Below are 15,285 nucleotides of genomic sequence, written 5' to 3'. Positions count from 1 at the left end.
TCTCTTTGTGACAGTGGTGTGTTAAAGTCCCCCATTATAATTGTTTATTTGGCTTTTCATGTCAGTTAAAATTTGTCTTATATATTTGTGTGCTCCTTAGTTGGAGATATATGGTTGTTGTCCCTTTCTCTTGCAGTTTTTTCCTAACAGGCATGTTGTGATCTTCTTTATTTCTTTAAATCATTCTTGGTTTGAAGTTGATATTGTCAACTACCAGAATGGCTACCTTTGTTTTTTTTTTTTTTTTTTGGGGGGGGGGTTCCCAGTCACATGGAGCATTGCTTTTCATAAGAAGCTTTACATTTGTTCCTGTGACTTGTTGTGGAGCATGCATATCCTATCAACCTTTGGCCTTCCAGCCAAATCTGTTTGCTTGTGTTGTGCAGTGCTTCAGCAGGAAAAGGTGACAGTTTTAGGCACTAAGGAGGTCTGGGACTTTGAAAAATATAATTTGTGGGGCTGGTGAGATGGCTCAGTGGTCTAAAGCACCTACTTAGAACAAGCTAAGCTAAGCAAAGCACAGGGACCACGGTTCAATCCCCCAGCACCACATGCCAGCCGGCCCCGCCCCCTGGTGGGCTGAGCTGGCCACACACAAAATAAATAAATAAATAAACAAATAAATTCTTTAAAAAAAAACAAAAAATATAATTTGTAATTAGCTTGATAGTAGCTCAGCTGCTTTGCTTTTAGCTTGCCAGTGAATATGGAAAAGAGAGCATCAGCTGTATAATGACACTAGCACTGTTACATTGATAGTGTCCTGGGTACTGGCCAATTAAATACAAATCATTTCAACATAGACAGGTATTGACAGTATTTATTGTCCACTGAAAAGATTATTTTCTTGTCCCAAACCATCCACAGGACTGAAACATTTTCTGCCAGGCTATTTTTTGGTTTGTGAAGCCTAGATCCATAGAATATTATGGGCTGTCATCAGCACCCAAAAGATTCCACTATAGGGTTGTTCATTGAACTGAGGGATTGGCATAAATGAGAGAAGAGGTATGAGATATCTTTTCATACACTTTTCTTGTACCTTCTCTCTCTCTTTTTTTTTTTTTTGCTCGATTACCTTCAGGGCAGGTTTGGCTGGCTTGAGTTGTGGGGATCAAACCACAGCAACCTGAGCCTGACCACTTTGTTGAAGCAGCCACTTAAAGAACTGAGCAAAGGGGCAGGCCCCCTTCTTGTGCCTTCTGATCTTCATTTTTAAAATCTCAGACATATCATTTATATTTTGGGTTGATTTCCAACCATATGTTATGATTTGGTAGGGTTGATAGGATCAAACTCATGCTGAATTATTATAAATGTGTGATTTTTTGGCAGCCAGTGGTTAAGAATTTTTTCTCTCCCAGGATCCAAGAGTACAGAGGAGATTTTGTTGCAGAAGGAATCAAATTTTTCATTGGACATGACAGTGCAGAATTTGTTCCAAAACTCCAGAGCCTGTGTTATCTCTGAGCTTATGCCACCATGAAGCCCCTAACAATATCTATAATAATATAGAGCTTTCTTTGCTACCACAGTCTGGACCTGTTTATAGAGTGCTTTTCTTCCCCAGACTACATTGAAGTTCAGCAGCTTTTTTGTGTCACCTAGCATATAGATAGGCTAGAACACTATTTCTAACTGTGAAAAATGCTTCCTCCAGAACTTGAGTGCATCAAACTCTTGACTTCAGGACTTCTATAGTTTGGACCTGAAATGTCTCACAAAGGTTCTCATTCTAGTACTAATAGTTAGTGGAACCTTTACGGGTTGGGGCCTACTGACTATAGAATTGCTAAGTATGGGAATCTCAATTGTAAATGAAGGAGTCAGCTAAATACTCACTTGGAGTCAAGGACCCAGTTGATTACAGCCTTTGCTGCATTTCTTCTTCCCCTGAGAAGGAACATCAGGATGATACTTTTCAAAAGTTTAAAAAATATATTTGGTACAGGGTCTACAGGGTCTCACTACACAGATCCTCCTGTTTTCAGCCTCCAAGTGCTGGGATTACTGGTGCACACCACCATGTCCAGTCTCAGGATGATACGTTAGCTCTATGGGCATTAATGTCTGCTCTGGTCTTAATGCCCCATTCTGTCCAACCTGAGAAGATTCTACCAGGAAACACTTTATACTGAGTAAAACAGCAAAAATAAATTGTCATAATCAGGAATGTGCTACAATGGTCCAGATAGCAGTACTTGCAGAAATAGCTGCAGGACCTGGAAAGAAAATGTTGGAGCTGAAGACAGTTATTCTAAAATATATATGCACACAGCATATTCTGGTGCAGATTTCTCAGGTATTCACATGTAAAAAGAAATCTGCTAATATTAATAATAATAATAATTAAGAATACATTGTTATATTTGTTTTGAAATAGATATTCCATTCCCCCAAATGATGGCATACATTTTTCATAAAAAGAAAAAAATTATAGGAATTTAATAATTTTAATTGATGAGCACAGATCCAAGGAGAAAAAACTTATGAATAAATGATAAGAATGATCAGGTGTTTTTCACTTGTCTCCTTAAGAGCCTGGTACCCTTGACATTACTAATAAATATTTCCATGTAACCTAGATATTGTTGTGCTGTGCTTGGTTTTTAGCTAAACTGATTCCCTGAAAGTGTAGCCAGTATATATACTAATGCTCAGTATTCTAATTTCTTTCAACTAAAGCAGATTAGCCATACGAATCACATTGATTTCTGTCTGATAATTATAAATGATGACATGTTTATTCCAAAATTCATTTAGCAGCTGAACATGGTGCACATCTGTAATCTCAGTACTCAGAAGCTGAGGTAGGCAGATTGCCCTGTATTTGAGGCCAGTCTGGGCTACATAGTGAGTTGAAGACCAGCCTGAGTTGCACAGTGAGACCCTGTCTCAATACCTGCATGAAGAAAACCCCTCAAATACCTAAAAGTCATTAACTTTTATAAAAGGCTGATGTAGATTTCTTTTGGAAATAGCATTAATAGCATTTCTAATCGTAACATTGCTAACTGTCACAGTTTATATTTGGATGCCTTCCTGAAGACTTATGAACTTGTAGGTGAGGTTTGGGAGAGGTGACTAGATCACGGGGGCACACATCAGTGGAATTTATCACTAAGTGTCTGAGGAGGTGGCCACTGGGATGTGGTCTGGAAAGGCATATCCCCATCCCCATCTTCAATCTACTTCCCATCAGCATGAGAAGTCTCTTCTGCATGATTCCCTTGTACCATATTGTCCTGCCTTGGATCCAGCTGACTATGGTAAGAACTGAAATCTGTATAAGCAGTGAGACAAAATAAACTTTCACTCCTTTAATTTGGGGATGTCTGGTATTGTGCATCAGCTACAAAGAAACTGACATTTATTTTTATAATTTTATTGAGAAATATCAATGAGACAGTTTCACACCCAATTACTGGCAAATTTTCAATAATTAATACATTGCAAATTGTTGTCTTACTGGTTAGTCATTGTGCAAGATGCAGACATGATATCCTGTCATAAACACTATTATAACAAACCTCTCTATTCATTGAATTAAGAGAATGGAGCTGTATATCAATCTTAACTATTTTGAGTATACAGATACAAAAGGGTCATTCATTCTATCCCACTTTTTTGGATAATTTTTCGAGAGATGGTCAATTCATTGTCATTTAAATATTGTAGGTGCATGGATTCAGCAGAATCTCTCAATATAGTCCAGTATAATAGTGGACTACTAAAACTCACTACTCATAATAGTAGTGAGTTTTCTGTAAGACTGGCAATGTCCAAAGATGTTGATTTGAGCTTTTTACAGCTCAGCATAATAATGTAGCTTTACTTTTTACACTTCATTTTTATATTTTTCTGCTGGATTGTCAAGACCAAGATAAATCAAGACCTATATAACAAGAAATGTAACTTTTGTATCTGATAAGGTCAATCAAATCCCTTCAGGATTTAGCCTGAAACCCTATACCACAGTTTGTAGATCCTTTGTGAGTATCAGCCATGTGGATGAGTCATGGCCATTGCTTGACCAAGTTGCTCTCTGTGAAAGCCTGAGAGAATGTTTCTCTTCATGTGACTCTCCTTAAACATACTCTACATCATTGATCACATTCCTCTGTGGTCCCATGATCTCCTTGATCAGAAAATTTGGGACACAACTGAGTTACATAATGTTACAGTAGAGGTTCTCCTATGTCCTGAGTCCTCATTGAATTTGAAAGTCTAGGGCCAAAATGTTGGCTGTCCTTGCAGCCCTTCTTTTCCTCTAACTTTTAGTCTGCTAAATTAGGTTGTTAACCCTCCAGAAGAGAAGCTTATTATTACCCTACAACATATGCAGTTGGGTTTAACCTAACTATCTGTCTGAATATCAAACATCTTAGGCATAATATGGAACAGGTATTTTCATCAAGTATTTTTTTTTTAGAATTCCATTTATTTATTCATTTAACATATCTTTGCTGCATGATAACTGTGTACTGGATACCTTTTCTTGTAATAGCTTCATGTACACTTTTAATTCTAAGAAACATCCCCTAGAGGTGGATAGCATCGCCACCCCCACTTCATCTATGGGAAATTGAGGCACAAGTCATTTTGACCCAACCAACAATAAGTGGTAGAACTGCGATGCAAACAACAGCAGTGTGACTCCAGAGCACACTCCCCAGCAGGCACTACTGAAACCCATGAGCTCAGTCACACTTCCCTGTCCACATAATGAGACAAGGGAAGCATGGAAGAGGGGAATAAGGAGGTGGTTATGTGCTACTGTTGGTACCTGAGAGCCACATATGGCTGGGAGTTGGGCACCCTGGGTGGAATGGTGCTCAGTCCCCAGAATGGAGCAGTTATGCCTTCTGTGTACTCAGAACAGCGTGGGAAGCCCTCTTTCCATCAAGTATTGATATGTTAAACTTTAAGTGCTTGCAGAATATAAAGAAGAAGTTTAAAAAAATAAAAAAATTGAAAAAATATGAATAAACAATTACATAATTTTACACAGAAATTAAGAAATCTAACTATATACAGAATTATAGGAGAGCTGTCCTGTGATATTTTTTTCCTGCCTCTTGTTTTCATTTTTGTTCTTTTTTTCTAAAACAAACATTTACTTGAGAGACAGTATGGCAGTAATTAGTATTTCATTAAAATCAGTATGTATTTAGAAGACCAGAATGGCAAGCATTCCAAGTATGACCCTACCATTACACATTGCTATCTTCAGTGCAGCTGCTTATTTCACAGTTATCAGCATATATAGTGAGTCAGGGTGAGAATCCTACCAATTAACTGCTGTTTCAAAAACATGCTGCAGATTCTCAGGATCCTTGTTTTACTCATCTTGTATGTATAAATGTATGGCTTTGCCCCTGTCATCTTTCCCTCCTTTTCTCCTTGCCCTCTCCTCATTGTCCAACCCTCAAATTCTCACTTTAGTTTTAATTGTGTTGTACCTTTCTATTTGTATTTCTTCTTTTGAGTTCTTATTCTAGGGAGACTATATGATATTTACACATGTGAATCTAGTTTATTTCACTTATGAGTATATCTTCAAGTGGCATCAACTTAAATATGAAGGCTTCAAGTTAATCATACTTTATAGCTGAGTAACACTCCATTGCATAACAGTACCAAATCTTTTCCTTCAGTTCCTCAGGTGATAGGCATTTTGGTTGTTTCCAAGATTTGGCAAGCACAAATCGTGCTGCTGTAAATGTAGGTACACATGTCACTATGATATGGCATCTTCCATTCCTCCTCGAAAATTCCCAGTAGGGAGATAGCTGGCTTGAATGGGATTTCCAGTCCTAGTCTTTTCAGGAGTCTCCACACTGATTTCCATAATGGTTGCATCAGTCTACATTCCCACCAGCAGTGCAGAAGGTATCCCTTTTTCCCACAGCCTCTCCAACATTTGTTGTTGGCTGAATTCTTTATGAGAGTCATTCTTTGTATCTCAGTGTTATTTTAATTTGCATTTCATGGATGGCTAGTGATGTGGAGCATTTTTAAATATATTTATTCGCTTCTTTAATTTTGTCCTCTGAGAAGTGTGTGTTCCTCTCGGATGCCCATTTCTGCATTGGGTCTTTAAATTTAGGGGTGCTAATGGTTTTTAGTTCTTTATAAATCCTAGACAGCGGACCTTTGTCTGAATGCTTATTAGTCGAGATTTTTTTGAAATTTGTGGGTTGTCTTTTCACTTTGTTGGTAATTTCTTTTGATGTGTAAAAACATCTTAATAAAAGGAGGTCCCAGTTGTTCATTCTTTCAAGTATTAGCCATGTGATTTGATTTTTGTTCATGAACTCTTTGCTTACCCCTCTGTCTTCAAGAGTTTCTCCTACTTTCTCTTCCAGGAGATTTAGTGTTTCTGTTTTCTTTTTCTTTTTTTTTTTTTTTTTGAAACATTATGTGAATTTATTAAATTCTCTGGAGGACTTTGGGTCCATAAAGCAGTAAATTGATTACAGGGAACTGAGGCCATAATATTTTCATCAGCAACAAAGGCGGCCGCGTTCCCATATTGTCTGTTGCTCAGGCAGCCTTCTGTTTTCATGTTTAGATCTTTAATCGAATTTGATTTTAGCTTAGTGCATGGTGATAGATAGAGCTGGGCCAATTTCGGTTTTTGGCATGTAGAGTGTCAGTGTTTCCAGCACTATTTGTTAAAGAGGCTATATTTCTTCCAGTAAGCCTGTTTGGACACTTTGTTGAAGATCAGGTGACTGAGTGTGTTCGTAGAGGCCTCTGCATCTTCTAATCTATTCCATTGATCCTCAGGTGTATTTTGATGCTAGTATCATGCTGATATTATCATAGTAGCTTTGTAGTATAATTTCAAGTCAGGAATTGTAATGCCTCTTGCCTGGTCTTTTTGCCAGGATTGCTTTTGCTATTCTAGGTGTTTTCTGGTTCCAAGTAAATTTTAGGAATGATTTAACAAGGTCTGTGAGGTATGCTGGTGGTAGTTTGATAGGGATTGCTTTAAATCTGTACAGCAATTTTGGGAATAAGGCCATTTTCACAATGTTAGTTCTTCCTATCCAGGAGCAGGGACTATCTTTCCATTTTCTGAAATCCTCTACAATCTCTTTTTTCAGAGTACTGTCATTTTCCTTGAAAAGATTTTTGACTTCTTTAGTTTGATGAATTCCAAGGCATTTTATTTTCTGCAGTGCTATTGTAAAAGGAATTATTTCTCTAATTTCCCTCTCAGTGTGTTATCTGTGTAGAGGAATGCTACTGACTTTGTATCCTATGCTACTGAATTTGTGTATCAATTCTAGTAGCCTCTTGGTGGAGATTTTTTGGTCTTCCAAGTAAAGTATCATTTCATCTGCAAATAATGATAATTTAATTTCTTCTTTACCTATTCTTATTCTTCAATTTCTCTCTCTTGTCTAATGGGTCTAGCTAATGTTTCCAGAACTATACTGAATAGGAGGGGTGATAGAGGATATCATTGTCTTCTTCCAGATCTGAGAGTAAAAGATTTCAGTTTTACCCCATTTAGAATTATGTTAGCCATTGGGTTGTCATAGATGGATTGTATCAGTTTGGAGTAGAAACCTTCTATTCCAATTTTCTGTATGACTTTGAACATGAGTCAGTGTTGGACTTTGTCAAAGGCCTTTCATGCATCAATTGAGATGATCGTGTGCTTTCTAGATTTGGCTCTATTGATACATTTATAGATATGTTCACACTGAACCATCCCTGCATGCCTGGGCCGACTCCTACCTGGTCATGGTGTATAGTCTTCTTGATGATTTGTTGTATTCTATTTGCTAGGATTTTAATGAAGATTTTTGTATCAATGTTCATGAGGGCTGTAGTTCTCTTTTGTAGTTACATCTTTTCCTGATTTTGGTGTCAGTATAATTCTTGTCTCGAGGAATGATTTTGGGAGGACTGCTCCCTTTTCAGTTTCATTGAAGATTCTGAGGAGTATTGAAGTTATGTTTTCAGTAAATGTCTTGTAGAATTCAGCTCTGAATCCATTAGGGCATGAATTTTTGTTTGTCGGTAGGCTTTTTATTACATTTTGTATTTCTTTGGCTGTTATTGGGCTATTGAGAGTGGTTATATCTGTTGATTCAGTTTTGGTCATTTGTACCTTTTTAGGAATCTGTCCGTTTCTTCTGTGTCTTCTATTCTGTGAGAGTAAAGGTTCTCAAAGAAGCTATTGACAATCTTCTGAATTTCCACTGGGTCTGTTATAATTACCCTCTTTTCATTTCTTCTTGCTTGTATTTGAATTTTTTCTTTCCTCTTTTTGATGAGGTTATCTAGGGGCTTATCAATTTTATTTAATCTTTCAAAGGTCCAGCATTTTCATTCATTAATTCTTTGAACTGTTTTCTTCATCTCAATTGAATTAACCACTGCTCTAATCTTTATGATTTCTTCCCGTCTTTGGGCTCCGGTTTTGGTTTGCTTTTCCTTTTCTAGATGTTGGAAGTGCATCATTAGTGTTTATTTGTTCCTGTTCTTTTCCTAATGTGTGAGTTCACAGGTATGAATTTCCCTCTGAGAACTGCTTTCATCTCATCCCATATGTTTCGGTAAATTGCGCTTGAATTTTCATTGAATTGTAGATATTGTTGAATTTCTTGTTTAATTTCTTCTGTGACCCATTGGTTGCTGAGTAGGGTGGTGTTTAATTTCCATGTATTTATGGCGGGGTTTTTTGTTTTCTTGTCTCATTTATTTCCAGTTTAATTGCACTGTGGTCAGATAATATGAATGAGAGAATATTTGTTTTCTTGTATATACTTAAACATGACCTATGGACCAGTATGTGGTCTATTTTAGAAAACAACCTATGTGCATCTGAAAAAAAAAATGTGTATTCAGCTGCTGTTGAGTGTAACACTCTGTGTATGTCTAGTAAATCCATTTGTTCCAAGCTCCACTTAAGTTCTGCTACTTCTTTGCTAATTTTTTGTCTGGTTGACCTATCTTTTTGGGTTAAGGGGGTGTTAAGTTCTCCTGTTAAGATTGTGGTATTGGATATTAGACTTTTCATGTCCATTAAGACTTGTCTTATGTAGGTGAGTGCTCCCATGTTTTGCATATACATTTATGAGTGTTACCTCTTCCTGTTAATTTTTTCCCCCTAACCAGTATATAGTGGCCTTCTTTATTTCATTTGATCATTCTTGGTATGAAGTTGAGACTGTCTGAGAACAGGATTGCTACCCCTGCTTTTTTCTTTTTCTTTTATTTTTATCTTTTATTAATTTTAATGAGAAAAAAGTAAAATAGCAATGAAACAGTTTCAAAACAGGCTAGTATGACAGTTACAATAATTAATACATTGCATATTGTTGTCTTCATAGTAGTTATTCAGAGGACAAGATGTAGTCATGATATATTGTCTAAACAGTATTAGTACAAACCTTTCTTCTCGTTGAACTAAGAGGAAGTAGCTGTATATCTATCCTAACTGTCTTGTATATACATATATTTTTTCACTACAAAATGGTCCTTTATTTATATTCTTCTTTTTTGTTTTGTTTTGTCAGAGATGGGTGTTCCACTGCAGTTAGAGAAGCTATATTTGGAGAAGTCTTTAAAGGACCTTTTCATCCTTGAAGCCAGTCTAGATTGTAGCTACTTGAATTCAGCAAAATAACCCAATATAGTCCAATAGTCTATAATAGTAGTGGTTATCAGCACAACTGGCAATTGTCTGAAGTTGTTGACTTGAGCCTTTTACAGCTCAGCATATTAAATATGACTTTACTTTTATCCTCATGGTTATACTTTCTGCTGGATGATTAAGACCAAGTTAAAGCAAGACCTATATAACTAAAAATGTAAATTTTGTCTCTGACAAGGTCAAAACTAGAAGAATTTATTTGTGAAATTCTGCAGAGTTCATTTTCTATTTCCCATATTTGCTGAAATTAAATAACAATTTTCAAGTCATTGATGTAATTAAATGTGAAATAATTTTCTGCAACCCCCTCCCAAAAAAAATACATGACTGGGGATGTAACATTGTGCAAAGGCCTGAGGTTCAATCTCCAACAAATGCCAACAAAAATAAATAAATTTGAACGATTACAGATGGTGTAGGGGAGTTGGTCTCACACACTTCCTGGGTAAGCAGCCTTTTCTCTGTGCCCTCCATTAACCAAAAGCAGGCACACACAGGTCAAACCTTTTCCCACCCCTCTCGTAGGCATCCATGGAACCCCTGCTTTTTTCTGAGGTATTGGGGCATGTAGTATTGTTTTCCATCCTTTGACTTTCAGCCTATGAATGCCATTTTGAATTAAGTGTGTTTGTTGTATACAGCATATTTTTAGATTGTGTTTCCTAATCCACTGTGCCAGTATATTTCTTTTATATGGTGAGTTGAGTCCATTTACATTGACGGTTATAATTGAGATATATTAATTTACGATTGACCTGTTACTTATCTGCTGTTGTTTATTCCTTTTTCTCCTGTGTTTAATTGTTTGCCCTATTTAGTGGAAAACAGGGTTCATACTGTTCTCATTCATGGAATTCTGATCATTTTGGTCCCTCTCTAGACCATCTTTTAATATTCGGTGTAGGGTTGGATTTGTCATCATGAAATTCTTTAATTGTTCTTTGTCTTGGAAGTATTTCTCTTCTCCATCAAACTTGAAAGAGAATTTTTCAGGATTAGTAGTCTGGGATGGAATTTGTTTTCATAGAGGACTTGAAGTACTCTGCTCTATGCTTTTCTGGCCTTCATAGTTTGTGAAGAGAAGTCTGCCATTATTGTGATGGGTTTTCCTGTAAATGTGAGCTGTTTCTTTTTCTCTAGCAGCTTTCAGTATATTATTCTTTTGCTGGATTTCTGGGATCTTGACTAGTATATGTTTTGGTGTGTTTTTAATTGGGTTGAGGTTATTTGGTGTTCTTTATGCTTCAGTTACCTGAATGTCAGATTGTTTCCTCATATTTGAGAAGTTTTCTGTTATTACTTCTGCTCAATATTCTTTTTATATCCTTTGTATTGACTCCTTCTTTCTCATTGATGCCTATTAGTCTTCCATTGTTCATCTTTGCATCTTTTTGCAGGTGATGAATTATTTTTTCCTGAATCCTAGTTGTTTTTAAGAGATCCTTTCTTACCTTTTCACTAGCTGAATGAGCAACTTCAAGATCTAAAACTCTATCTTAACTTTCACTCAAATGGTTTTGCAAGCTTCTGATTGTGATTTTAAGTTCTTGTGTATGTCTTTGACTCTTCTTCATGTTGTCTATTTCTTTCCTGCATTGCTCATTCAAGGAATCCATCATTTTTCTGCTGTTCTCTATTTCATTTATCAATATCTTCTTTAGAAGCAGTTATTAATTGTTTTACTGGAGAGTTCTTTTCAAAAATGGTTTTCTTCATATGTTTCTGCATTTGATTCTTTACTTCAGATGCTATTAATTCAGAGATTTCTTTGTTATTTCAGAGATTAATTCTGTTCTGAGTTCCTCTATACTTTTCTGCTGTAGTAGCCAGCCCACTAACTAAATGCAAGTGTAAGAGCAGGAAATAGGGAAAGAACATTCAGATAAACATAACCATTAAAGCAGATGTCCTGTTTCTTTCTTTAAGTATATTGAAAGAATCTTTTTTATATATAAAATAAATCCCTGGTTTTGCCAAAAAGAATAATTTTATTGAGAAAGAAATAGCAGTGAGACAGTTTCAAAACTGGTTACTAGGACAGTTAGAATAATTAATATATTGCATATTGTTGTCTTCATAGTAGTTATTTATAGTAAAAGATGCAGATATGATATCCTATCTAAACATTATTAGTACAAATCTTCTTATTGAACTAAGAGAAAATAGCTGTATATCTATCCTAACTTATATATATATATATATATATATATATATATATTCTTTTTTTCCCACTAGGAAATGGTCCTTCATGGGCCTGGGGAGATGGCTCAGTAGAATAAGTACTTCCCTGACAAGCACAAAGGCCTGAGTTTAATCCCTGGTTCCACAAAAAAAAATCCTTCATTTATATACTCCTTTTTGTTTAATTTTGTCAGAGATGGGTATTCCATTTCCAGTCAAATATTGTAGGTGTGTGAATTCCGCCAAATAATCCAATATAGTTTAGCAGTTTGTAATAGTAGTGGGTTATCTGCAGGGCTGGCAATGTCATAAGTTGTTGACTTGAGCCTTTTACAGCTCAGCATATTAACATGGCTTTACTTTTTATATCTTGTTTTTATACTTTTCTGCTGAATGTTTAAGACCAAGATAAAGAAAACCTATATAACAAGAAATGTAACTTTTGTATCTGGCAAGTTCTTTCAAATCTCCTCAAGATTTACCCTGAAAGCCTGTACAATGTTTTGTATATCTTTTGTCCGTATGGCTAAAATACTTTGGTTGATGCATTTTACTAATGTTTGTACACATTCTTGTATATTTCAAAGTCCATAAGTTTTGAAAGTGTTGTCTATAGCAGGTTGTCAGAAGATCTCAAACCTAAAACGAGGCTTATCAGATTAACTAGGAGTCTAACTATACATGTATCTCAGCCCTTATCTTGGTCTAGAAATTTGGAACATTAGGAAGAGGTACTTGAAAAACATTAGCTTGGTCTGGGAATCCCTGATATGCGGTAATCATCTTCACAATTTCTGTGTGCTCAGATGAAGAGTCAGCAACATCTGAGTCTGAGCTTTTTTATGTATGTGCATGAATGATATCCTAGACACGTTTTTATTTTATTTTTTAAATAATAAAAAAACATTACAAATAATATACAATTTCATTAAACAAATTAATAGGAATTCAACAGTGGTTGTATGGCATGGTGTTGTCTTCAAATTAATTATTTGGTTACCAGATATAGCTATAAAAAAGATAAATTTGAGTGTTTTATAGGTAAAATGATGTAACTACAGACTGTATTGGTAAGTGAAATAAATCAGACCCATGTGTGTAAAAGTCATAGTGTCTTGCTAGTGTGAGAATCTGAAATAGTAAATAAAATTTGAAAGATACAGTAGACACTAAAAATAGAAATGATTGGGAAGGCACATGGTTTTTATCTGAAAGGGCATCATGTTTGGGTGATCTCAGTATCATGTTCCTTCATCAGCCTTTAGTTTGTCTTGCTCAGGGGAAGAGTCAAATGAATTAATAATGTTGGATGTTAAATTTATTTTTCTTGGGACTGGTGAGATGGCTCAGTGGTCTAAAGCACCTACTTAGAACAAGCTTAGCAAACCACAGGGACCACGGTTCAATCCCCCAGCACCACATGCCAGCCAGCCCCGCCCCCTGGTGGGCTGAGCTGGCCACACACACACACACACACACACACACACATAAATAAATGTTATTTTTCTTCTCAGACAAAGAGGAAAGAATAAATGTCAGTCAGATGATAATGACCAGGTATTTTTCTTTTATCTAAATATTTTGGGAATGAATAGATGGAGGGAGAGTAGAGTGGAGAAAAGGGTAAGAGATGAAGAAAAGAAATTGGGATGTGTTAGGTACATCCCCTAGCTCTATACAAGGAATATAAACATTATGTACTGTAAACATGTACTAATAAACTAAAATAGTAAACATGGAAAAAATTAGAGAAATCCTGTTGTAATTATTTAACAGTATAATCTGGGTTTCTCACACATGTACAGGATTTAGAAAGTTTCTCACTTCCATCTGCAGGAATCAGGGTTGCAACAAATTGAAGCAAGTGTAATTTTCCAAAGCTCCTCATCTTCAATCAACTTGTAAGGCTAATAACACTAAAATTTGTATTTGACTGAGATGTCAGACTAAATATCAATGCCATCATTATGTCATCAAAGTTAGCTATAGATTTGTTGTCTTCAACTAAGTGTGATGGTGCATACTTGTATTCCAGCTACCAGGGAGACTGACACAGGAGATTCACAAGTTTGAGGCCAGCCTTGGATGACTCAGTGATACTATCTCATTATAAGTGAAATAAATGAGACCCGTATATGAAACATCACATGTAAGAACTTGAAAGAGTAAATGAAATCTCAAAAGTGCAATAGATACTGCAAAAAGGAAAGAAACTGTTCAAAAGGAAGAAACAACTGTGTTGAGGAAAAGGATAAAAGAAAGAAAGAAGTAAGAGAAAAAGAAATATATTTATGATATACACAGAATAGCTTAGACAATTGCACGGCTGATTTCTGCTGGTCTATTGAAGGAGCTGTTAGTGCTTAAACGTTTGTCTTGCCTTAATTTAAAAAAATTTTTGGCCAATTTTTCATGCTTATAACAGGTAATGTGAACAACTAATTTGAAGACAACCATGAGCAATATAACAACCATTTTTGATTAATTGTATTGAGAAATAGCAATGAGATGGTTTCAAAATCAATTGCTAGCACAGTTTAAATAATTAATATATTGCATATTATTGTCTTTGTAATGGTTATTCATAGTACAAGATGCAGACATGATATCCTGTTCAAACACTATTAGTGCAAATCTTTCTTCTCACTGAATTAAGTGAAAGTAGCTAAATAGGCTAGCTTTATATCTAGCCTAATTTGTATATACAGACACAAAATGGTCCTTCACTTGTATCCCCTCTTTTGTTTAGTTTTGTTGTAATATATTGCATATTGTTGTCTTCTAAATAGGCTAGCTTTATATCTAGCCTAATTTGTATATACAGACACAAAATGGTCCTTCACTTGTATCCCCTCTTTTGTTTAGTTTTGTTGGAGATGGGTATTCCATTGCCATTTAAATACTGTAAGTGCATGAATTCAGCAAAATAATCCAATATAGTCCAGTAGTCCACAATAGTAGTGGGTTATCTGTAGGACTGACAATGTCAGATGTATGAGAACAATTTTTGAATTCCTATTACTTGTTTAGTGAAATTAGGTATCATTTCCATTTTTTAAACTATTTTTTATTCTCTTTAAAAATAAAATGTAAAAAAAGAATGTCATAATGCACCCCTACATTCCATTCCAATCCCAGTATTGAAAAAACAAAACAAAACAAAACCCCAAAGTACTGCCATCAAATAAAATGCCAATTCTTGAGAGACAGAAAACACCCTGGAGTAATTCATTAGCTATATCACATTTGCATAGTTTTTCACAGTTTGTAGAACACGTTCACAATACTGACGTTTACTTTGCATATTAGCAAGAATTGCTGCAATTCCAAATTGATAGCAAAAGTGTTTTGTGCCCTAAACATTTTATAAATGCATACAGATCACTCCCCCTAAAAGCATGAGCGTGCAGTTTTTCATGGAATTTACA

This window comes from Octodon degus, unplaced genomic scaffold (genome assembly GCF_000260255.1).
Source record: "Octodon degus isolate 3935 unplaced genomic scaffold, OctDeg1.0 scaffold00115, whole genome shotgun sequence".
In the NCBI taxonomy this organism is placed as follows: domain Eukaryota; kingdom Metazoa; phylum Chordata; class Mammalia; order Rodentia; family Octodontidae; genus Octodon; species Octodon degus.
The sequence above is the reverse complement of the archived record's forward strand: the minus strand, read 5'-3'. Positions refer to the sequence as shown.